Genomic DNA, 25,175 nt, shown 5'->3' on the forward strand with positions numbered 1-25,175 from the left:
CCCACTGAATGGACACTGTGAAAAATTACTACTCTATAAGAAATACAGTTAAATCATTCATTCTTTTCCCAAAGAAGTATATATTTAAAAGTACTTTTCATTAAAAACATTACATATAATTTATAAAAATCCAGCTGGATGATGCTTTCTTGAACATTTCAGAGAACTGGATTTTAACAAATCTATTTCTATTTAAATTTAAAAGAATGCAAATATGTTTACAAGTCTAGAAATATGTATGTTGGAGTTTAAAATGTGATTGAATAAATTTTCAGGAGTTAAAACCACTTATTTTTAGAATGTAAAGTAGGTTTTAATTTTAGATTTTCCTAAAATGAGTTAAAAAAAAAAAAAAAGACAAATGCTGCCTTCTATGTCAGAGTTTGGGGAAATAGTTAATCTTTGCATTATTCACTGAGATAAATACTTCTTATTAGCATATAAATTTCTTGCTTTTGTAATACTTTAAATGACTTTTTTATTCCAACTCTAAGTTCGACATGGGTTGTGCCCATAGTGGCATCAAGCTCACAGTAGCCCCTTGTTTTGAACTTCCCAAGGATCAAAACTGGAAAAAGAAGGGAAGCATGGTTTATTGGAAGAATAAACCATGATATCTGTTCTGGATTAATACATATGTCTAGTCCAATATTTGTGATTTAAATAACATGCAAGATAGCTAAAGATCCCATTTCCCATTGCTTCATTTTCAAGTTTTTGTGTGCAAGCATAAACAATCTTGATTTGGAGAATTTAAAAAGTTAGTTCAAAGAATTAGATCAAAATTTTAGACTCAAATAAAATAAGGTTTTTGCTTTATTTCATAAACTGTGAAATTGAGAAATTGGAAAAAATTTAGAATCAATTATTCTGACTTTTTGTCAGGCAAGCCCACATCCTGTTAAATTCTATAGTCTACTCCTCCCTGCCTGGACCCGGTAAACTGAAAGTTGATGGAGAAACTCCCACCATCAGGAGAACTGAAATCACCTCACCTTGATGACTCAGAACTGTCAGACATTCCAATATCCAACAACAAAACAGTGACCTTCCTCTTGCCAAAGGAAGCACTGGATTCTCTTTTATGCATTTTAACGCTGTTGTTCACTCTTCCTTCTTTAAATATGCTCTTATCCTGGGCTAGAACACCATACATGCTTCTCTTCCCTTTTACCTCATTTCCCCACTTTCTCTGCCTCCTTTCCTGGTGTTTTCTTCTAGATCTGTATGTTTTCATTCTCAAGTATTGACTCCTTGGCTCTTTTATTTTCTCTATAGTTATCATATTTCTAGGGAAATTTATTTAATTCCAAGGCCTTTTCCATTCTGATTGTTTTCAAATTTCTCAGACTCCCAGACTCTCCTCTCCCCTGAGCTCTAATGACATACATTCCATTAGCTGTTTCACATCTTTCTTAGAGAGGCCTATCCCCTCCACCATGGCTAAAGTCACTTCCCAGTTACTGCCTACAGCCTCACTTTATTTTATTTTTCATCATGACATGTCCCATGAGTATCTGAAATTAGGATTTGTTCATATGTTTATTGTCTTTCTTCCTCTCCCTTCTACTAGGACAAAAGGGGAGGAAAACAAAGTCTCGTGAACTTTATTCTTATGTGCATTAAGAGGACGTTTTAGAGCCTTCTGGGAAAGCACAGGTGACATCAAAAGTGTGGTGGTATTAGTCGAGGAGGACAAGGAGGATCTGTGTTCAAGGAGGAGTGAAGAGTGTGTCTCACTATTTGGGAAACTCTCTGGATAGAGACAAAAAGTCATTTCATCTTCAACTGCAGATTGTACTTGACACAGGGCTGCCAAAGAGAGTAGAGATCGGGCAGGTTTTGCTAGATTGACACTAGGGGCAGTTTTGGTCTGGGTCAGACTCTCCTGGTCATGGTTGAACCTCAGTCCAATTTGAACACTCCTTATATTCCTGATCTGACTTCTGTATGCAAGCGTGTAGCAATTGCCTTCTAGGTCAATATATTGCATGTATATAGCCATCCCTCAGTATCTGTGGAATTGGTTCCCCAGGAACCCCTGCAGATACCAAACCCATGGATATTCAAATCCCTTAAATGAAATGGCAGAGTATTTGCATATAACCCATGCACATCCTTATGTATACTGTAAATCATCTTTGGATCATTTACAATACCTAAAACAGTGTGCATGCTGTGTAAATAGTTGTTTCAGTGTATTGTTTAGAGAATAAGGACAAGGGAAAAGTCTGAACATGTTCAGTACAGACACAACTTTTATTTCCCCAAATGTTTTTGAATCACGTTTGTTGAGTCCTTGGATGTGGAACTGCAGATTCAGAGGACAGGGCCAATTGCATTTCTTTTTCCTACACAACTTGATGCTCATCTGTCTGTCTAGAAAAATTGGAAAGCAACCCATAAAGAGATGTTCTCAGGAGGATTGCAGGATTTGTCTAAGTGCTCTGATTGAAGTCAAGAGAATTACCTTCCCTCTTTGATTCAGTGGGCAACTCATTGTCTTTTATAATTTGCCTGGGAACCTCCTCCAGTTCTTCCTTTCCAAGAACCTTTCATCACTTAACCTCCCTTAATGAGAGTATATGTGTAAATTTCCCAGATTTTCGTTTTTGTAAATTCCAACCACAATGCAAATTATTACATCAGATGCATTCATGTCTTGGTATAGTATAATCATATTTATTTTTATTTAAGATAATTTATCATATGTTTTTTGTTATCTTAATTGTCAAGTGTTTTAAAAAATCTTCTGTGAAAATCCTACACAAAATATCCTTGTCTCCTACAACATATTTAATTTACTCAAGAACTTGGGGTCTGTGTAGTTATGGGAAAACTAAACTACCCCATCTACTTTGTACTTTGATTTTTAATATATTTTGGCAAAAAAGAAGAATATGAAATTGGAAGTAATTCTGGCTTCCACACTTGATTTATATTTATTTGTGAACTATGGTTCCATTGACTGGAATGCTTTGAAAACTGATGCTAATGAGATTTAAGTCCCTGTGAAATCTGATTCTCAGATGCCATCATGTTCTAGAGTGTGATTTTTCTCTCATTTTTTTCAATTTTTATCTTGAAAATAATTATTATGTTAATCTCTTTCTAACAACCCAAAATGTGCTACCAGCTTTATTTCAAAGAAGCTTTATAAGACAGGCGAGTGTAACTAACCCTTAATATTACTATCAGAGAAATGCAGAAAAGATCAATAAAGAACTTTTCTTAGTAAAGAATGATATGTACATACCTAGCAAGCTGACTGCTGTGATTTGGATATTGAATATACCAGCAGGGGCCTGTGTGTTAATGGCTTGATCTCCAGGTTGGTGCTCTTGGGAGGCCATGAAACCTTTGGGAAGTAGAACTTAGTGGGAAGTCCTTAGGTTGTTTTTGGTACAATTCTGGAAAGGGACTTTGGTACCTCACCTGTTTCCTTCTCTTTCTCTACTTCAATTTTAGGTGTGACTGTTTCTCTGATAACACACTTCTGCTGTGATGTGCAGGATTTTGGCCTCAGTAGAGGCCAAATCTATAATGCTGTCTTGTCTTAGACTTGAACCTCTAAAACTATGAGCAAAATGAACCTTTCCTCTTTGTAAAGTTAATTCCCTCAGGTATTTTGTTGTAGTAACACAAAGATGACGAACAAATAGTCATTATAGGTGATTGTTCCAACAAATAATGTTCTCTCTTACCTTTAATCTAGAAAAAGACTAATAACTATACTGTATTTATATGCCCATAATTATAGGATTTTCAATAGACTTAAAAGAGAATTGTTTAATATTTATCTTTTGAGTCTCTGTTAAAAATAATAACTTAGATGAAAAGTTTATCTAATTAAGAAGACAAAATGTGATATGCTGAGTTTGTTTCGTTTCTTTGAGAAATATTTATTAAATGCTTAACCCGTTATAGACAACAGATGTGGAATAGCAAACTAACCCAATTTTTTAACCATTTAGAGCTTATGTGTACATATGATCAACTTTCCTTCCCCTTTCCCTCTTTCCCTTCCTTCCACAATTACTTGTTTATTCAGCTGTGATTTGTGCTGGACACATAAAATCAAATTAACATGAGGTATATCTACATCTTCTGTGAATTCTCATGTTCAGTCCCCTTTTCCCTATCCCAGGCTATACCTTCCAGTGTTACTTGAATTAAGTCACACTTTTAAAATTATGTTTGCTGAGTCTAATTTAAGACTGTAGACATTCTTTCTTATTCTCTTTCAAGATGACATCTTTATAATATATAAAAAGAAACTCTGAATCAAGTGCTTATGTGACTCTATCTTTTGTTTGTAATTATCTAAAATGTAAAGTTCTCAGCCATGAACACGAATATGAACCATGACCAGGCTATTTAATTCCAATAGAATGGTGAGTTCAGATCCACATGTTTGGGGCTTTTAATTTTTCTGCCCTTCTATGACCCTGTTTGACTTGAAATATTTGGGATAATATAGCTATTTGACTTCTAGAGACTCAGGATTGACTGCTATCCTCATAATCACTTATAAGAAAGCCGGAATTTGCATCTAGAACCATAAAAATAAAAGACAAACGTGTAAACCCAAGGAAACAATTAGCTTCCCATTACAACATTTTATCATCTAGTCCTATGTAGGTCTGTGTCAACACAGATTGACAAAGTCATAGAATTTTATTAGACAATGTGAAAACTCATTTGCAGATTTTATTGCCGTCCATCATTGCTTGCATTCACAGTCCGGAGGCTCTCCATTGTTGTGAATAACAATTGGGAAAAATGGCTGGCTGTGGCCAGTGTGGAGGTGCCATTTCTCACTGACAGGTGTTCTCTTTTAATTACCTCCATTAGTTCCTCTTTATTGCAGGGCTCTATGTCCTGATTCCTCATCTCTTTACCTGAACACCAAACCAGAACTAACAGCTCCAGTGTGCAGGGGGACAATCAGTGCACACCCACCACGTAGTATTATAGTTTAGGGGCTGTTGTGGACAGGACTGTACTTATCCTACAGTCTGAGGGCTGCCATTCTAACGTACGCAGTTTAGACTGCAGGGGAAACATATCCAGCAGAAAATCAGACCTACAAATCTTTAATTAGTGAAAGGTGCTAATGAAAAAAGACACATTCCTGAGAGGAGTCCTTGAACTGAATGCCTTTGAAACCAGACCTGTCTTGCCATTCAACAAAAGCAGGGTGCAGCGGTGCTGGGGTGCAGATTCTACAGGTTACCGCCAAGTGATACCTTTATTAGTTTTGTACCAGACCAAGCTTATTTCTTGAATCTTGAATTTTTTCAACATGCAGATGATTTTCACAGTATCTCAAGTACCATTTCTACAAAGAATACTCTATTTATATAACATTTTGCACTGCATATACTGCTTTTGTACATGCTATTTGACTTACTGCAACCCTGATAGATAGCTATTGTTTATGCCTACTTTTCTCCCTGTGTTCTTTCCTTGTCTCATTCTTTCCTCTGCCTTTGTCCTCTGCTTCCTTATCTTCTCCTCCAAAAATTATACTTTTAATACTGTTCCCTTTGTCCTATTCCCTAGAATCCTCCTCAGTGAAATGAGGATGGAAAACATGCAGCCTGCGACCTCGATGACTCTAAGAAGCAGAGTTGTCATACCTACTTCTTGCTGCCATACAAGTGAAGCGTACAGGTGACTCATTCCATTTTTGTTTTTCCCATGAACAAAGTCTGAATTTGATCATTCTTAAAAGCTCCAATCACTTTACTTTTGATAAAGCTTGATATCTTTTATTTTTCTTATGCAAGGGTACTACTTCTTCAGTTGAGTTGCTCTCTCAGGATATAAGCTCATGGGAATAACATGACACCCAGAGAATTAAACAGTGAAAATTCAATATCAACCAGGGTCAGACTTCACAACACACTGGAGTCAAAGGTGAAATGGCAGTGTTTGGAAGTGGTTTGACTTCATCATTGGAGGGAAATGCCATCTATTTTACAAAGATGTGGAAATCAGAGAATTAAAAGTGTGCAGATGGATCCTTGGCTCTGACTTCTCAAGGTCAGGCCAGAGATATTGCTCATGCTGTCATGGGAGAAGATATATCTGCAAAGAAGGGTCTGAGGATTTCCCAGAGAGAAAGAGGGGCTTGACTCAGCATCAGTGGGGTTCTTGGCATACATGATGGAAAATAATTTCAGCATGTGACAGAGGCATAGACAGAGGTTTATTTAGGAAAGTAGATACAAACTCAAGGGAGAATGGGAAATCTCAAGAAAGAGATGCCTTTGGGGATAAAGCAAGGAATACGCATTCAAGAGAGAATGTGGACCATCTTGAGAGTGAGAGATACACTTTTGGGGTTTCCAGGCATCTTTTAAAGGATGCTTGGTAAAAGGTGGGTATGAAAAGGTGTGTAGGAATGACATCAGTCCTGTGATCTCAAGACGGTTTCTGGTGATCTGGTCAGTCTCTGAATCCTTAGGCTGACTTGGTCTTTATCTGTTACTGGAAAGACCCCTAAATTATAGATTACTCAAGATATTGTATCTAACATTGCTTAATCTACTTGTTGGGGGGTGTTAATTAGCAGTGCACATGTAGATTTACAGGTGTCTCAGAAATTTGGGAGGTACAGGCCTGGAAGCAAGATGGCGAGATGGGCATAGGGGTGAAAGAACTGGAAAAGTATGTGTATGTGGAACTTCAGAATTGAAATCCTTTTTTTTTCTTTTTTTTGGTCTTTCTGTGTGTCTCCTTCCAACCTTCTTAAATTCTCATACTGCTGTGTCTTGTTGATTCTTTTCTCTTGGCATTTTTAAAGACATTTGATGCTGTACACTTTCCTGAGAGACCACAGTACAACTTATCATCCCTGAAGCAGTAGCATAACCTAAGTTGGATACCAGAGTAAATCTAGCAAGGAAGAATTATAAGAGGGGCTGTCAGGGTGAACATGGGAATGTCTGTACCTCCAACCTTGCCTTGCTTAGCAAGAGCTGAAGTCATCTTTGTTGTTCTAGGACTGATGCTTTTACAGTTCCAGTACCATTTCTTAGAGTAGGTATGACCTATTTTGTTGTCCTGGGGAAATCTAATTGGCTATGGGGAGCGCACCTGCAGAGTGTGCTGCACACAGGTGTCCTCTCTGAAGGCAGGTGTCCTTCCCTCTGTCCTCCACCCTTTCGTGATGCTCCTTCTACCCCATGTTTCTCTTACTGCAGTACATTATCTCAACTTCTCCCATGTTGTTCTGGTCCTCTTTTCAATCAGCCTACATCACAGAATTGTTCCCTCGAAGAAGTCCTCTCATGAAAACACCTGTGTAAAAGCTCTACTGTTTTATCTATTTGTAAACTTGTTATATTCTGTTTTGTATCTTCAAAAATATTTAGAATTGTTTAAAGGAGGCTTGGCCCCTTTAAAAAGCAGCTTCAGCAGGCAGGATGACACAGGCCTTGATGAAAACCAAAGCTGTTGAGAGCTGCAGCTGTCTGGTCCTTTCGTATGCAGATTTATGGAAGAGGAGGGGGCTGGAGAAAGAGCTAAGGGAAGACTCACCAGAGAGTTGGCGCAGTGAAGAGGATGGGCCTCAAGCTTCAGCCTCCCAGGAAATACGGGCTGACTCAAGGAATCAATAACATTTAGAGTTGAATAGGACTTTAAGAATCCCAGTAATGTGATCTAGGTCAGTCTTCTTTTTTTATAGAAAGGATAGAGGATTTACTAAAGGTCACAGAGATAACATATAGAGTTCAGAATACTTCTGTGGTCAAGTGTGGTTTTCTTTTCTTTTTCTGTTGCTCAGTTGAGGGACACATAATAAGTTGCCAATATACGTGTGAGTGTATAATGAATGAATGATTGGATAAAAGCATTTGTGAAAACCAGTGTGTGTTCTATATAGATCTTCCTGTACAACTTTGAAAAGTTTGGAATCAAAGTGAGAGAAGGTAGACAAGTAAGTCCTGTTGCATTGGTATTCTTCCCCTTACTTCAGATACCAACTGTGAGTTCAGTGTTTTAGTCAGCTTTTCATCACTGTGACCAAAAGACCAGACAAGAACAACTTACAGGAGGAAGTTTATTTTGGCTCACAGTTTCAGAGGTTCAATCCATAGTGGACCAACTCTTTAGCTCTGAGTCTGAGGTGAGGCAGGATATCATGGCAGAAGGGCATGGTAGAAGGAAGCAGCTTATTTCAATATAGCCAGGAAGCAGAAAGAGAACTTGAGAACAAGGATCCAGGAATAATATAATCCCCAAGGGTATGCCCCCAGTGATCTAATTCCTGCAGCCACACCCTACCATTTGGTTTATCAATCTATCAAATGGATTAATCCACTGATTAGGTTAAAGTTCTCATAATCTAGTCATTTTGCCTTGGAATATTACTGCATTGAGCTTTTGGGGGACACCTCATGTTCAAAGTGTGATAAAGATTCTTGTGTCTTTGGTAAAAAAGAAAAAATACTTTTTCTTTGCCTAGTGTCACTCAACACTGTATAGAACACTTTCCCTTTGGTCACCAAAAATGTGTATGTATGTGTGATTTTTTTTCCCCAACCAACAAACAATTCTCCAGCAGACACTGAGTGTCATACAATTTAACTCAATTTTAAACTCTGGAGATAGTGTCAGGACCCACAGGGTGAGGGCTTAGTTCTATAAAATTGCTGCCAACATCAGATGTTAGTGGCAAGTACCAGTTTGTGACTTGTATTTTAACCAACCCCTTCCTCAGGGGTAATAAATTTGCTAGGATGGCTCTCAGACCTTAGGGAAATACCACTTATATTTGCTGTTTTATTATATAGGGTACATATGAACATCCAGAGGAAAGGAATGCATAAGGTAAAGTATATGGGAAGAGGAGTAGAGCCTTCATGTCCTTTCTGGGCATCCTTCTGGCACTTCCATGCATTCAACAATCTAGAAACTCTTTGAACCCTGTCCCTTTGGGTTTTAATGGTGACTTTCTTACGTAGGCATGGTTAATTTCTTCATTGGCCATTGGTGATCAAATCAACCTTCAGTCTCTCTCTCATTCTTGGAGGTAGATGAAGGGTCCAGAAAGTTCCAACCCTCTAATCACATGATTGGTTTCCTTGGCAACCAGCCCCATCCTGTGACTATCCAGAAACCCAGCAAAAGCCATTTCATTAGGAAAAAAGGCACTCCTATACCCAGGAAAATCCAAGGTCTTAGGAGCTTTGTGTCAGGAATTCCAGTCGAAGTTCAAAATGTTCATTAGAACAAAAGATTCTTCTAGTTCCTATCTACAAGGGGTTTAGAAACTCTATCTCAGGAACCAGGAGTGTAGTCCAAATATATATTTCATAATATCACACCAAGCCATTCACAGTTCAGATCAACTAGTTATGAATTTGAGTACTTCCACTATCTCCTCGGTCTTGATAATTGATATAATGCTATAGAAAAACAGAACTCAATAATTCAGAATTATGGTTTTGTTACAAAGGATATAAGCAGGATCAGCCAAAAGAAGAGACCTGTAAGGTGAAGTCTGGGAGTGTCCCAAGAATCTTCTGTGTACTCAGGTTGTGTCACTCTCTGTCTTACCCATCTCTGGTGGTAATAAGAAGTACAACAAATGGGTTGACCTAAATAATAAACTTTTTTTTTTTCTTCTCACAGATCTAGAGATTGGACACCTAAGATCAGAGTATCAACAAGGTTGGGTTCTTGGTGGGGGCTCTCCTGATTTACAAACAGACATTTTGTGGCTATAGAAAGAGAGGACACTCCCTCTCTACCTATTCTTATAGAGCACTGATCTCCTGAATAAGGGCTTATCTTTATAATCTAATTACTTCCCAAGGCCCCACCACCAAATACCATCACATTAGGGATTAGATTTTAACATGTGAATTTGGGGGGAACATAGACATTCCATAGTATCTTCCCAGCATATCAATGTGGATCAACCAGGAAATTCACCTGAGCTTCAGTGTCTAGAGTTTTTATTGTGGTTTTATTATGTTGGCCTTACTGAACAATAATCACTGTGGTTAAATTAAAAATTCATCTCTTCTCCTCTCCCTGCGATTTGAGCTGATAACATGTGGTTCAAAGTCCCAACCCTCTAATCACTTGGTTGGTTCTTTCTGGTGTGTCTGGATCCATCCTAAGTCACCTAAACTATCAAGGTTGTACTGGATAGCTTTTCATCACTGTGACAAAATACCTGAGAAAAACACTTAAAGGAGCAAAGATTTATTTTGGCTCATGGGTTCAGAGGTTTCAATCCCTGATCATCTGGATCCATTGTTTTGGGGACTGTGTTGAGGTGGTATATCATGACAGAGAGGGCATGGTGGAACAAAGTTACTTACCTCTTGGCAGACAGGAAGCAGGGACAAGATACAGTCTCCACATACTCCCAAAACTCACTTACACTGGGTCCCATCTCTTACAGTTTCTATCACCTCCCAATAGTCTACTCAGTAGTGAACTGATCACTGGGTTAGTCCATTGATGAGCTTAGTACCTCAAGATCTAATTATTTCCCGAAAGCTCCACCTTGGAGCATTGCTGTACTGGGGCTACACCAGGGACCAAGCCTTCAATACACAGACCTTTGGGAGACATTCACTTTTAAACTATAACAAGGGTCCCCCATGAATAACAAAGATACTTTTTTCACTTTGGGCAATTCTAAGGATGTAAAGGGAACAAATTTTTTATCTAACAATCATATGTTTAACTATCAATATTTCATTATAGAATACAGTTTGTTTAGAAAGAGAAATGAATCTATGTCAATAATTATTTCAACCAATAGCCCTTTAAGAGAGAAGACTTCTCTGCCTTGCCTGCTAAAGTGTTTTTGCTCTCAGGTCCTGATCACTGGTAATTATAGATACCAGATTCCATGACTATTAATGAGTATTGGGGTGTGAGCCTTAATGACTCATCACTGCAAGGGACACAGCATGGTTTGGTTCTACATACTCCAGAGGAGAAGGAGGCATTTTAAATAAATAACGTAGTTATAATATTGATTTCTGCTACTAATATAAATAGCTAACATTTATTGAACATTTACTAAGTGCAAGATGATACGTTAAGCTCAGCATACACATAATCACATTTGATTCTCAAAACATCCCAATGAAATGAGAACTACTATTATTCTTATTTGACAGATGAAGAAATGGATGTCCCTAGAAGGTAAGAAACAGGACCCAGGTCCCTGAGTTAGTATGTGGTGGACCTACAGGGGTTTTTGGAACTGCAAGAATTTCAGCTATTAACTGTACACTGGGCTATTTTCCAGTGACTGTACTGTAAGGTCATATGAGGTTATAAACCATATATGAATGACAAGTTTTTACCCAATCATTTGACTTAATTTGGTTACAATGTATTTCAAGTTTCTATTAGTCCTATTCCCCCGGGAGGGGGGGGGGGAGGTTGTGGGGGGAGCGCAAAAGGATAGTCAATGTAGGTAATAAATGATCAATGGCATCCGGAAGATGGGGGCTAGTTTAAAAGAAAATAAAATGCTAACACCCCAGAGCACTTCCTCCTCCTCCAATCTTTGGTCACTAGTCATATAGTCAAGATAAGGGGAGAAAGGGAACATGAGAACAAAGGAAATCTTAAATCTATAAAAGGGGCAAGACACCCCCAAGTCATCAGGCACCAACTTCCAACTTGGACCTCCTCCTCTGCCTCTGCAGAGGACTCTCTGTCTCTGTCTCGGTCTCTCTCTGTTCTGTCCTTTAAAGAAAACTTTTTGCTCTTGCCTGGGTGCTTCTTGGGTGTTCAATCTTAACTCTTGGGGAATGGGACTCGGCCCTGATTCTCATCACCAGTATCTCTACTTTTACTTTTAAGGACTCACAGTACACTAAGTAAAAGCAAAGACTCTAAGGCCAGATAACTTTATTTGTATGTTCTGTGACTTGGAGTAATTTTCTTAACCTCTCTGTACAATAATTTTTCCATCTGGAATGATATTATAGTAATATTTATTTTGGGCTCTTGGGAGAAAATTCAATGAAATTTGTGTATAAAATACCTAGAATGGGGTCTGGCAAAAAGTATATATTATCTGATTTTTAGTTATTGTTATTTCCTCCCCAACATTTCAGGGTAAGAATTGTTATACCTTTGACATTTCATAACTTTATTTCTCTAAGCATCTGCCTTTTAAGGGGAGATCATTTTTCCTGTCTAGAGCCAAAATGCTAGCTTAAAACCATTTTTTTCTGAAAGCCACCCACACTGTTCCATCTTTTCCTAGTGATAAATTCCTTTTTAGTCTTTCAAAACTCAGTTCAACTGTTACCTTCTGTGACACCTCCTAAGCTTTTCCACTACCCTGAAGGCCCCACCCAGAATGCTTCCCACTCTCTGCCAGTCACACACTTTGGATACATCACATCTCAGGGCATATCATCAATGTACACTTATAATTTGCCTCTGCAGGTGGAATATGGACTCTTAAGAGCTTATGCAGTGCCCACTTCTGAGTCTTCAAGTCTGAACAAAATTCAGAGCACAAAATCAATGCACAATTGAATTCACAGAGTTCTGCCTAAAAATTTATCCTGAGTTAAACCCTCAGCATCTGCTCTCTGAAGCTGCTGCAGTTCCAGTAATTTTCTCCTGCTCCAAATCATATCTTGGGTCAGTCAGCCGTCACTATAATAAATACCTGAGATGATCAACTCACAAAGAGAAAAAGTAGCTTACAAGTTTTGGAGGTTCCAGTTCATGTTCAAGCAGATCCATTGCTAAAAGCCTAAAAAGTCTTTGAGGGTGGTGAGTATGGTAATGGTGTAGAGTAAATGGCAGAGCAAACCAGTTCACCTGCTGGTCACAGAGAAAAAAAGAAAAAGGTTAAAGAAGGGACTGGGTCCCATAATTCCCTTCAGGGACATGCCCATTGTTTAAATCATTTTTTTTTTTTTTTGACTGTGACAAATGTGTCTAATAAGAACAGCTTAGAGGAAGAGAGGAATAAAAGTTTATTTTGGCTCACAGTTTCAGAGGTTCAGTCCATGGTTGGTTGACTTCCTAGCGCTGGGCACAAGATGAGGCAGAACATCATGACCAAAGGGTGTGACACAGGAAATCAGCTCAGGACATGGCAACCAGGAAGCAGAAAGAGCTTGAGTGCAAGAAGCCAGGGATAATATAACACTCCAGGACATGCCTCCATGTGACCTACTTCCTCCAGCCACACCCTACCTGCCTACAAATACCACCCATTAATCCATTTGTATTATTAGCATGTCAGATGGACTCATCCACCGATTAGTTTATAGTTCCCATAATCTAATCATTTTTCCTCCTGCACTGTCTCATACATGGGCTTTTGGGGTATATCTCATGTCCAAACTAAAACACCTAAAGACCTCCTGAAAGGCCCCACTTAAAGGTTTCACAGTCTCCCAGTACATTTCTCTAGGGACCAAACCTTTAACACATGAACCTTTGGTGGTGCTTATGATCTAAAATCTATCATATAATCTCAACTTCTACTTTATATTTAACTCTAACAAATATTTATTGAGTCCCTATGCTAGAGAACTAACTAATCTCAGAAAGAAAGGATTGTCTGTGTTAGTCAGCTTTTTCATCACTGTGACCAAAAGACCTGACAAGAACAATTAGAGGAGTTTATCTGGGGACTCACAGTTATAGAGGTCTTTGTTCATAGACAGCTGACTCCGTTCTTTGGATCCTGAAGTGAGGCAGAACATCATGGTGGAAGAAGGTGGCAGAGGGAAGCAGCTCACCTGGTGATCAGAAAGCAAAGACAAATATATACCCCAAAGCCACACCCCCAATGACCCACCTGCTCCAGCCTCATCCTACCTGCCTTCAGTTTTCACTCAGTTAATTCCACCAGGGGATTAATTCACTGATTGGGTTAAGAATCTCATAATTCTATCATTTTTCCTCTGCACATTCTTGCATTGTCTCACATGTGAACTTTTGGGGGGCATCTCAAATTCAAACCATAGTAAGTACCTTGCTTTCCAATGGGAAAGACTGGAAAATATATTCAACACCAGATTTTACTTATTATTAACATTATGTCATATCTGGGACATTTCTCTTTTACCTAAGTCAACACATTCTCAGTTTGGAAGAGTGAAGACAAAGTTCTAGGATCAGACCTTCTGTCCTAGTTTAAGTTACCTCTGCAGTGAATCCTAAGACAAGGAAGATGCTGCCAAAATCACAACCTTGGATAAAGGTCACTGCAACTTTGCTGGAAAAATATTTCTACAAGAATTCCTACCTGGCAACCACCCTTGTTTTTGATTCTTAAAGCTAAGCATGAATGATTCAGAACAACTTTTGCAACCTTTCTCATTTTTCCTTTGCCTTCCTTTGCTTCCTTGAATGTACCTATAATCCATCCTGGTACACGTATGTTGGATTGCAATCCTCTAACATTCTTTGCCCCAAACTCTTTTTCAGAGCCTCTCTCTCTGTTGTCGTTTTTGGTTGATATCCTTTTCAGAGATGAGAGAGCTCAGGTATTTGTATACTAATTTCTGCAAGGCATTGGTTGAGAACTGCTCCTGAGAGAAGTTAATCCCCAGACCTGTCTGGCCTGCTTTAGGAACTGGCAAAGCAGGCAACAGAGAGAGGAGGAAGCATCAAAGAAATGCAGGGGTTGGTAGTTGGAGATTGGCAGTTGTAAGCCAATGATCAGATTAAGAGAATAGAGGTAAGGCACCACCAGCATCTTCTCCACCTCAGTTTGAATTCTGACTTTGATACCCCCGGTTATCAGTGATGAGTTCTGCTTCCTCAAATGTGGAAGTATAACACCAGAGAAGCATGCTGAAGCAAGCATATGAAGCAGGTTTTATTTAAAGGTAGTAACAAGGACTTCTCCTGGGAGGGAGAAGGGGGCTGTGACTGGTGTTCTGATATCCCAAGAAGTGAGAGCGCCCTTCATCTTTTACAGATAGGTCTCCTTTGTTTTCCTACTCTCTCCCCTTCTATCTCTGTCCTTCCTGCCTATGTGGCTAGGCCCAGGAGATGCCTGTGAGTTGGCAAAAAGGTGAGAAGCAGATGGGCAGGGGGAAGGGTCCAATGGAGTGATTCAGGTAGGAAGGGGCCCAGGGAGCATTAATTAGCAATTCCCTGTCTGCAACCTTTTGAGAGAGGTAGTATAGGCAGGTAACATTGGTGATCAAAAGGGCTCTGGAGACACTGACATTCCAATCTCCCAGGGGCAGTCTTCAACTTCCCAGACTCAGATGGCCTCCATTTCCTCAATTTGACCTGATTATCTATAATTTTGGCTTCAGCTTTGCCACTCATGACTTTGGAAAAGTTAGATAACAGCTCTGTGTCTCAGTTCCTCATTTGTAGAAGAGGGATAAGAACACCTGCTTTTCAAAGCTGTTAGGATTAAATGGGATCCTGCATGTAAATTACAAGGCATATAGTGAAGCCTCAGAAGTCCTATAGTCTGACAGAATGAGTGTTTAATGTGTATGAGTACTGCGTTTTTTACCTGAGTAGTTCATTCATTTGTAAATTACCTACTTTTCCAGCAGGACTATCAAAGAGTGAATGGTATAACTATCTCACGGTTTTAGGCTTTGGATCTCAGGTCCCAGATCCCTAGGATGTTCAGTTAAGAGTGATGGATGGTGCCAGAATGCTCTTACACTTGTGGAACACATAGCCAGCATCACCTTGGAAGTTTTTAGAATCTGATTTCAGTTGTAGGCATGCACAGAAATATTTTCCAACCTTCTCAGGCTAACATTGATCTCCCCCAACCTCTGCCCACTGATGTCTATGCCCACATTATTAAGATTTTCCTGTCTCAAGAGACATCCCAATTTAAATGAAGAATTACTTCGGCTTCCTTCATTTCATGGGCAAAAAAGAATGCCAAGAAAGAGCAATTTACTAGGAATCCCCATGGAGGAAAACTTCTATAGCCAAGTTATAATTACATACAGAATTTAGTAACATAATCTCAAACGGCTTTTTGAAGATTGAAGGGTCAATGATGACCTTGGAATGCTAAAATGTGGAAACTTTGTGTTGGCTTTATTATGCACATTAGTCTGGTTTATCTGTAACTTTATAAACATTGAATGCTAAATATTGAAAATATTAAGAAAAATGAACCTCATGACAATTTGTCTTTGCTAGTCATCCCAATTAGTAAGGTCCTGAAAGTAATTAGTATTGGCTGAACAGAAATCAGGCAGCAGGGGAGAGCAAAGATTTAATCAGACATGAAATTCTGACCCATTAAATGAAAAGAAGTTTAAAACCTCCGACATTTCTGCTACTTATCTCTTTGGAGTCTATTTACCTGGTAAATTTTGTAGGGAACAGACAGACTTTAAGAAGCAGGGTTTTAACTGTGTGTGTTGTACACGCCTGTAATCCCAGTTACTTGAGAGGCAGAGGCATGAGGATCATGAGCTCAAGGTCAGCCTGGGCAACTTAGACCCTGTCTCAACATAGAAAAAAGATTTTGGATGTAGTTTAGTGACATAATGCTTACCTAGCATGTTCAATCACTAACCCTCTGTTCAATCACTAGCAAAAAACAGAAAAATAGAACAGGGTTTTTAACCCTGTCAATGTCAATGGCACATCTCCCTATCATTGTCTGATATAGATATAAAATGTGAAATCTTGATAAGTTCTTGGAGTTCTAAATGAAACAACGCCACATCCAGCAATTCCTATAGCCGGTGATTACTTACAGAAATATTTCATTTCTTTCTTCTAAGTTTTTGTTTTCTTTTTATCCCCAAAGGAATTTCATAGCTATATAACTAATTAGTAATCTTGTAAAAATCAGAACATTTTTAAAGAATACATTTTAACATAAATGCAATTATAAACATGGTTCAATGTTTAATGTTAAGCTTAGCGTTTACTTAATTAGAAAAGTTTTTTTTATTTTTGTGATTTTAGCATGAAAATTTTTAAACCTATGCAAAATCAGACAGCATAGTATAATGAACACTTTTTCATCCATCATCAAGTTTCAACAAGATATATTTTAGAAGTTACAGGAGCCTCTGCAAATTTTTATCTCAATCTCCCAAAAGTAAAACCTGGAAATAACAATTTTCAACCCTGAAAACAAATTTCTTATTCTGGGAGATATTACAGTTTCAATTTGTTAGTTGTCTATGTATACATTCGGAGCTTAGTTCATTCCCTCTGCTGGTTACTGTCTTTGTCTCAGTTTCTCTGTGTCTTCCTTCCCTTCTCTCTTTTGTTGGCTGCTTCAGTCTTATACACCTGGGCTTTGCATGGATTAGAAATGACCCAGAACACATTACCTTCTTGTGACCCACGGAATGCTCCAAATCCCCCTTGATATGAAGACAGCAGCTGGTCTAGAAAAGATGACCAGAATGGCCAACAGCCTGGGACAGATTTCCAAGGTCACTGAGGAGAGAACCATATCTGTTCAAACTTTGCTTAACTTGAGGGAAAAAGGTTTCCAGATCAGTGAGACTTTCCATTAGAGGTTGGAGATGAATCTTCATTTCTTTTGGGTAGTTTAACCATTTGCCCATCAGAATATGTGTTTATTGTGAGTCATGAATGAGAGAAAATGAGTCAGGGACGCCAGAATATTATTCTTGTATTTCACTGGAACTATTTATGCTGAGCTGCTTTCACTTACTACCTCCTGTGCCACCACCTGCCAGAAGCAGCCCGCCTCATCGGAGTGCCGTCTGGTATTGCTGGAGCATGAGGGCCTTAGCCTCCCTGTGAAGGTGCTGTATGTTGGCACTGTGGGCCAACAACCCCTCATGCTTGAACATAGTTGGCACCTTCAGGATGAGCAGGAGTCATTTATTTTCTGGTCGAAGTACTCTAGCTAAACCCTATCTACTTACTATGAAATCAAAATGATAGAAAAAAACATATACCATCTTCTCTGGAAAGAATATTTTTCTCTATTGAGAAAGAAACTAGGGCAATTTATTGGTGAACTATCATAGGACTGCAATGTATATTAATGTCACTTTTATCTTTACTTCTGTCAAAATGTATTTCGTTGTATTTTGAATATCGAGTGAAAGAGACTTTAAAATGTACTTTCTCAGTCTTTTGATGTAGGTTAGTAGAAAATAAACAGAAGAACTGGAAATAAAAAGGTGAAATAAAATAGGTTTGTATATAAATTTTAACAACTGTTCTGTATCAACAAATTTCTGTATCAACAGTGAGCCTATAATGGTTTAGGAAGGTTAAATGTATTAAACTTTTTCCTGACTTTGAATTCCTGAGAAAAGAGAAAAAGAATACATCATACAAATAATCATTCTCTGTTCTATCACTTACTTATCTACAAAACATCAAAATGAAAGTGAAATATGTGATTTCTTGATATTTAACATTTTTCAGCAAAAGCTGTCTACTAACCACAGATACTTGTTGTTTATGAGCCTAAAGGGAGATTTCTATTTTACTACAACCATTTCTACTCCTTAACATACTTAAATTTTCTACATGTAGGATGCAAACATATTTATTGATTTGAAAACATTTTCTGCTATGAGAAATAGACCCTAAAGAATGAATAGCATACACAAAATAGAAGTTTATTTTTAATTTCTATAGATAATCCAAGGCAGTTATAGGTGAACAGGGGGGTTTTGTTCCACACAGTAATTTGTGATTTTTTTTCTGCCATAGGCTTTGTTGGCTTCTGATGACTCTGTGGGTATCCACATTCAACACCATGAGGAGCTCTTATGAAAGGTTTTTATGACAGGGCTCGAAAGTGGCACATTTCAGTGAAGTCACTTCGATTCACACACTATTGGCTAGAACTTAGTCATGCGTCCACAACTGGAAGGGAGGCTGGGAAATGTAGTCTTACTGTGTGTCCCAGTAGAAGAATAGATCTCATACATGTGTATCTTCTCTCACTAATTTAGGAAAAATTCTAGGATAAGATCAACTATATGGAAAATGAAAATTGAAATTCTATTAGTAAATACTTAACAAGCAATTCAAAGCTTTATGCTAAGCACAATTTGCAGAAGATAAAAATGGTGGAATTGATGCTGGAGCTTACAATTTAGGAGGAAGGAAACTGTTGTTGCACCTCTAGTCCTGGAATGAAAATTCTACATGAGGGCCTAACTCTTGTCTGAATTTTTCCCAACTGAGTCCCTGATGTCCAGCACACTGCATACATATTTTAGGATTTAGAAAAATAATGAATAAATTCTAAGTCAAGGTGGTTTATCCTTCAAAGTCAAACAAAAGGTTAGAGTAGATCTGGATTATTAAATTAGCTTTTGAAACTGATATTGCACCTACACAAAAAAGGTAGCTAACATCATTTAATAATTCCAAATTTAAAAAAATTATCAAGAACATGATTTTTCTTCTTTATAATATAAGCAGACTTTCTTAGACCTTGACTCTACCTTTCATGGAAACTGAGAAACCTGCAGTGGATGTGCTTTAATGAAGGTAAGTTATTCAGTGTTTTCAGGCAATAACGGTCTTCTTTTATCACTTGCCATATCAATAATATTTAAAAGACCCTCCAAAGACACACTTATTAGTAGACAAATGAGGTAATAAGAATTTCTTTTACTTAAGCGAAGCTACATACTGGATTTATTTTCCCAGTATGGGTCATTACCAATATCGTAAGTGTTTCCAGAAAAGACTTCTGCCACCATTACTAAGTTTTTATTAGCAATTGAAGTGTAGGAAATGTGACAACAGATTCTCTGCCCAAGTTTGCAAATCTCTTTTCATTCCATATCCCCATCATCCCCAGTTCCAAGACCGCATTTTTCAGATTCTGAGAGGTGTTCATGCTCCACTTTCTAAGTCAGAATTGTCTTTTGTACCATGAGCCAATGCACTTGGAGAACATGTTGTTTGAATTTGTGGGTAGGATTTCAATGAAAAATTAGGGATCAGCATTTGGTAGCTTTAACCTGAATATTTCATTTGTTCTTATAATACACCCCAGGTTGAATCTGTATGGCACCATTTCAGGATGGATGAGAAATATATTTAATTTGAAGTTCAGGATAGAGTTTATTTCAAAATGACTAAATTAAAACTTCAAATGGCTGCTTTGAGATTTTGATATATAATAATCCTCATGACTAAATTTGATCAATAAAAAAGTAATTACTTTAACTTTCCAAACTGATTCAAACTTTCTTGGCTCTGTCTCTGCTCAGGGATCTGTCTCCTAGAAAACCTATCCTTCCATATCCTTGTCTGCCCTGATTCTCTCTATTGTATGAGGCCCGTGACAAATGCCACTGCCTTTCCCAAAACCTTCCCAGATCTCCAGATCCAAGCTCTTCTTTGAACTATCATTCAACATTTCTGATAGCTGTAGGCCTGATTCCTCCTCCTGTCATAAAGCCTTTGTGGATAGGCAGTTTCTTCATCTTTTTATTTCTCTCAGAATCCAATCACTGAGCCTGTTATACAGTAGTGATGCAAATATATGTTCACTTGAACTGAAGCAAAGGAAATGAATTTGAAGTGAACAGTTTTAAAAATTCAGGACAGCAGACACATGGGTTGCTTTGTTGGTAAAGTGAATATAATTCCAGGTTTGAGGTTCAGAATTTGGAGTAACAGTCTGTCCCTATTTGTACTGCTGAAAAAAATATCTGAACCTATGCCCTAGGAGAGGACAACAAAGGCAGGAATGACACCACAGGCATCCCAACCACACACCAAGGAAGAGGACAAACTCTAGACTGGCATTTCTAAAGGTTTTTGTTCAATAAAGTGTACCTGATGGATGTGAAGAATCCCCTCTGTAACAACTGCTGTATGATGAGTGAGGAATGTAGAGACACACACCTCATAGAGTACATATCCATATCAGAACCAGTTTGTGTCTTCTCTTTCACTTGTCTTCCATATGCATACATTGTTCACACAGGCCCCATTGTAGTTCATCAACAATATCACCTAACTCTGTATGCCTCTTTTTAAAGATACCATTCTCTTAATCAATATAAAATATTACTAGTTTACTTAGACTAGTGCTGGCATTATTTTCAGAAAAAAACATTATATTCTATCTTCCAATCTCTTTCTTGAATTTTAGTAATAAAAATTTAACATTCACAAAAACAAAACAGGTAGCACAATCACTTCTGGCTTCAGCTCCAACCTGGAAAGTGCTTAGAAGTTGTAACTCCCAACCTGACAACAAGAAAAACCTGGACAAATGGAAAATCAATGGATTTCCTTAGAGGGAATTTGGTATCAGATCAAACTGCAATTCATGCTGAAATCTGGAGAGAAAGGGACTTCCAGACTAACACAGCTAAGATACACCCACCTGGAGCAGAAACTTCTGAGGTCAAAAATTGGTAGGCATCTTGAAGCAATTCTGATGAATTGCTAGAGGCTGAGTGTGGAATAATTTGGGGAGGATGAGTGATCAGAGTGAGATAAGACCAGTGTGTTCTTCATAACAAAAGCTACTCTCCCAGGGAAAGACTTTGTCAGAGACTTTGGTGCTGAGTTGTTTTCACTGGACAGAAACTAGAAATACCAAAATATAAATTCTTAAAAAGATAAAATATTTCCAATTCAAAAGATGATATTACATGTGTACCTTTCTCCCTGCAATACAAATACTGCCTTCATTCAGTTACGATAATGAAGCGTTCCTGCTTCTATCAAGGATCTCTTATGCCTCTTCTTCCTGTCCATTAGATCTTAAAGAACATCCACCATCTTGAATTAAGATAGGAACATTAATGGGCCCCAATTAAGGTTTTTTTTTTTTTTTTTTTACTATAAAGAGTACTACATTAAGTTAACCTGGAGAAACATCCCAAACATTCTAGCCAAGCTTGCCGGGAAAACATACACAAAATAAATTCAAACTGTAACCTATTATTTCTAAATGAATCAAGAGACATACAAGATGATATCAGAGTAAAAGAATAGCATCAGTTGGAATTAGAACACATTAAAAATTTATACAAATTATATGTCAGAAGAGGCCACACACTTCATTGGTGTGTTCATTGTATTCTCAGTGCTTTCGGTGGTGCCTGATGAATAAGAAGGATTAAGTAAATTGATATTTTTGTTTATTTTGTTTTTTGGTTCTTATAAGTAAATGAAAGAATATAAAAAAGAGTGGTCTTTGAAGCAGGATGAAAATCCAGAGAGTACAGTCCCATCCCTTCATATCCAGAGGAATTGGTTTTAGAACTTCATGGATATCAAAATCCAAGAATTCTCAAGTCCCTTACACAAAATGATGTAGTATTTGCATATAACTTAAAGCTCCTACATACTTTAAATTATCTTTAGATTATTTACAATAAATAATACAATGTGAACACTATGTAAATATTTGTTAGGCTCTATCATCTAGGGAATGAAGGCAAGAAAAAGAAGTTATATTCACACAGATGTAATTTTTTCCTGAGGATTTTGAATTCTCAGCTGGTTGAATCTGTGAATTCTGAATTCACTGTGTAGGAAATAGAAATCAAGAGAGAGTTTTATGTACCAAAGGATGGTAGACTTTGTTGACTAGTATTGTTGGATTGAATGAGTATACAGTAATGACCATTAGATTTGGAACAAAGTGACTGGTGACTTTCATAGAATCAGTTGCAGTGGAGCAATGGGGTGGAGGGAGCCAAAATGGAGAATAAAGGTGAGAATATGCCTGTAAACTTATCTGTCAAAATATCCTTGTGTGAAGGGGAGCACAAATAAGCGGATGGTTATGGAAGATGGAATATAGAATTTTAGGAAAAAGATAGGGCATCTTAGAGTCTGCATTGTGTTTTTAAAGGTGGTTCATAAGAGAGGGAAAGGGGAAAAATTGAAACAAAGTGTCAGATTGAAACGGAGTTTGACATGAAACTAGACTCTGCTTCTGATGGCAGGTAGGGTATAAGTTGCAGGCTTCTGCAGCTGAGAAAACCCATTTTAGTGTTAGCAGCTAATCACAGCAGGGATGCATGCCTGCATCAGCTCTGAGGGTTGAAACCAGCAAATCCAGGATTCTTTCACACTACTATCAAGTGGCATATTGCATGCAACTCTTAATGGTGGGCTGTGCCCTTCAGTGTCACAGCAGACCCCAGAAGTTCACTGTCGATTTCTTTCTGGGTTCTTGTCTCATAATTTCAAAGATTGAAATCTTCAGACAGTAACAGAAGGCAAGAGTGGAAAGGAGTATGATTTAATTAAGTGAGAAGAGACGGAACTCTTGCAAAGTGAGGGGGACCCAATAGTAGGTTTTCATCTAAATGTACTGTCTAGGGGCTAATACAGCTTCTGGGTAGGGTTATTAATCAAAATCCCTGCTAAATAGGTATTGGAAAAGTGTTAAGGCTACTGGTTAAAATCTATATTAAGTAGATATTGAGAAATGACCAAGGCTATTGGTATAACCTGTGATCTTCTAATTGACTGTGCCCCTTTAGCCCTTGGATTTGAACTTTCCCACAACCTCTATTTGGGGACACCTCCACTTCTGTTTTCTTTTGAGATTGTCTTGTTCTTAAATTCTTAAAATGCCCCGTTGCTTTTCTTTGCTTCCTACCAAAAAGGTGCTAATATATGCAAGAGCTAATGGCTATTAATGGCTTTTTTTTTTTTTAAATCATTTACTTGTCTTTTTGGAGTTATTGAGGGTAAATTATTACTTATTTTTTTTGTAAAAGATGACTATGATAGTTTTCTACATAGTTTTTTTAATGTAGATATTATAGAGAAATCCTAAATCCATGTTGCTGCTGCTACTGCCAGCTTTCTAGAATCTTCTCTATACTCCTGAATTTGTTTTATTTTAATCTTCAAGATTAAAATCATGAACCATAATTTTAAACTTAAAAAAATAAGATCCTTTGTTATGTTAGATTTGATATTATCTTTATTGTTTTAACAATTTCTAGAAATATTTATGAAAAAATTATAGATCTAGTTATTCTATATTCCTTCTTATTTCATTTCTCATTTAGTATCAAATTCTTCAATTGCCAAAAGTGTTCATATTCTTCATTCATAATCTTCTGCCATGAGTGTTTTCAAGAAACTGAAATTCTGTGAAGGAAGGACATTTTTCTCTGTGGTAACTATATATTAGAACTATATATTGATTCTAATATATATTTGACTTCATATAATGAGTTACAGATTTTCCCCTAGCAAAGTTTTTAGCTCTTTTTATTTGAATTCCTTATAAATAGTATGCAAACTGATTCAAATATTAATTTCTTCAAATGTTTTTCTTCTTCTTCCACCTTTATTTAAGTATAATTGACATATATACATACATATGTGTATATATATTTAGTTTATAACATACTATTTGGATATATATATATATTGTAAAATGATTAAATCAAGCTCATTAATATATCCATCACCTCATATACCTTTTTGTAATGTGAACTTTTAAGATGAACTGTATTAGCAGTTTCAAGTATGCAACGCATTATTTTTAAATAAGAATTATCTCTTTCTTTAAAGTTAAAAATGTTCACTAGTATATACATTGGAAGAATGAGCTATTTTTATGGAAGTCACTTTTTGGTAACTTTCTTAATTTCTTAATACTACCTAGTTGGATGTTTTGTGGTATCTGTACCACATCTTCTTTCTCCATTCACCCATTGATGGACATATGGGTTGATTCCACATATTGGTTATTGTAAATAGTGGAAATATAGGTATCTTTTCCATATACTGATTTAATTTCCTTTGGACATATAACTAGTCTTGGGAATGCTGAATCATATGGTAATTCTATTTTTAATTTTTTGAGGAGCCTCCATACTATTTTCCATCATGGCTGTACATTTATATTTTTACTGACAGGTGCAGGGGTTTTCTTTCCTCCATATCTTCAAGTCTAGCACTTATTTTTCATCTCTTGATAATAACTGTTATAACAGTTGTGAAGTGATATCATGGCTTTAATTTGCATTTCTCTGATGATTAGTGATTTTTTTCATATACCTGTCAGCCATTTCTTGTGAAAAGACAACTGATACTTTTTGTGAGAAATATCTATTTGGATTTTTTTACCCATTTTCAATTTGGGTGAATTCTTTTTTACTATTGAGTTGTGTGAGTTCTTTAAATATTTTGGATATTGGCCCCTTACTACAAGTACACAAAAACACTTGTATACTAAAATTATCTATAGAATT

Source organism: Sciurus carolinensis, chromosome 1 (genome assembly GCF_902686445.1).
Source record: "Sciurus carolinensis chromosome 1, mSciCar1.2, whole genome shotgun sequence".
Classification (NCBI taxonomy): domain Eukaryota; kingdom Metazoa; phylum Chordata; class Mammalia; order Rodentia; family Sciuridae; genus Sciurus; species Sciurus carolinensis.